Genomic DNA, 2087 nt, shown 5'->3' on the forward strand with positions numbered 1-2087 from the left:
GTGTCGAACGCAGCACTAAGATCAAGTAAAACTAGCAATGATATGTAATTTTAACAAGTGCAGTTTCTGTGCTATGGTGGGGCCTGAAACCTGACTGAAATTCTTCATAGAGATCATTTTTTGCAGGAAGGAGCACAATTGAGCAGACACAACTTTTTCTAAAATTTTAGACATAAGCGGAAGATTTGAAATGGGTCTGTAATTTGCCAGTTCACTAGGATCTAGTTGTGGTTTCTTAATAAGAGGCTTAATAACCGCCAGCTTGAATGGTTTTGGGATGTGACCTAGAGATAACGACGAGTTATGTATGACGAGTTAGTTATGTACGACGAGTCACTTAGAGCTATGTATGGGTGACATGACAACAGCTTTATGAATTCAGCAGATGCTTTGAGAATCCAAGTCATGGCTGAATGTTTCTGCCATGTCCTTCATTTCATTACACAAGTCCTTCATAGTCATTACCTCTGCCTGAGGGAGGCTTGTGTTGGTCTTTAACTGCACTCCAGATAATCCTGTTTGATCAGACAATATATGCTGTGTCATTTAATGAATACTAACTGGGCTGAGTTGAATTTGAATTAAAAAAATAAAAATAAACAGTGTCATTACAGTTCTATGTTTGGATATCATTAGCAAATGACTTAAATACAAGTCTCAAGGACTTAAAAGATTTTCAAGCACCTGGTTGTTTAGATGTTAAACAAAGTTAATTTAGGTGAGACCACATGACTAGGTTTTGTCCTTGATTCAAAGCAAACATCAGCATACATGATTGCCTTCGTAAATTACCGTGCGTTGAGATTATACGACATGCAAGCTGGGTTGTGCATCTTGACGGAGCCGACCGAAGATGTGCGTACATTTACAGGCGGCAGGTTTAGCGCCACTGAGATCAATGACCAGAGGTGAAAACCTCATTAACGCTTATTGGGCAAATGATGACCTTCTGCAATAATGAACAGCAATCAATTTTACAGCATCCTTTAAACTAGCCATGGGGAAAGGAATATGCTGAAAAAGCCTTTCTCCGTGAAACACGAGGGGTTAAAAACCAGCTCGAGATTGCGTTCGCAGCGGCTGACCTGAATGAATCCATAAATCATATAAATCTATGAAGAAGGTTAGGTGGGGTCAAGGCAACCGCAAACATGAAGCGTTCAATATTTAATGACTTCCATAGTTCTTAGATAGAATTTGTGATGCAAGAATTTGCTTTTGTGAACAGCGAGTTATTACTTTAACCGCTAAATGTCTTGGTACACACCTGGCAGCTCACAGTTTTGAACTCCGTAGGATGCTGTCCACAGTCTGTCACACTGCAGGTATACATCTCAGGTGCGTGTTTCTTTGTTTTCCCCTGCTCGAATGAAGCTAAAGGTTTTTTTTTTTATTGTTTCCTTTTTGCACTGATGTCGATTCGCCCCTCTCCCTGAGGAGGGTACTAATGTACTTTATTTTTTTTCTACTGAGATGAGTCAGCAAATCACACCATTATTTCACACTAACTTTCCTGGCAATAAATTCAGCTAGACGTTCATAAACTCTCCCTGTCGGCTATTTATGTCTGAGGTGTTTGGGGTATAACAATGAATTGGTGAGGTTTCTTGCTGAATTTATGGTCTGCCATGTCAGAGTCTCACATTGAATTGCCCCCTTGAAGTTTCACTCAAGACTCTGTTCTCCTCTACTTCTAATGGAGAGAGTGAGCTGGAGAGTGTTGTCTGAGTTGTTAGTTGCCGTCTCTGTTGAAGTTTGCTGTGCAAAATCTGTCCTCTCGCACAGAAGTAACACAAAAAGTCTCTCTCAAAGAATTGTCTCTGGAGAGAAGAATCTAAAATTCTCTTTTAGGAAAGTACAGAGTCGTGCTTTTAAACCCCCATACTTAAAAATAGAAATGTGGGGTTTCGTGACTTTATTATGTGTGGGGAAAGATACCGAAACAAGACATTTGACAGCATCATCTTTCCAACTCAATCCCCCTTTTGTGTTCTCAAGGCAAACCCAGATATTTGTGTACCCACTCGAATGAGAAAAAGCGTTCTCTATTTGGTCTCATTCGTCACTGGCTGTGTTAGCTAGGCTAG

The sequence above is a fragment of the Sinocyclocheilus anshuiensis genome, unplaced genomic scaffold (genome assembly GCF_001515605.1).
Source record: "Sinocyclocheilus anshuiensis isolate Anshui unplaced genomic scaffold, SAMN03320099.WGS_v1.1 scaffold230, whole genome shotgun sequence".
Taxonomy (NCBI): Eukaryota; Metazoa; Chordata; class Actinopteri; order Cypriniformes; family Cyprinidae; genus Sinocyclocheilus; species Sinocyclocheilus anshuiensis.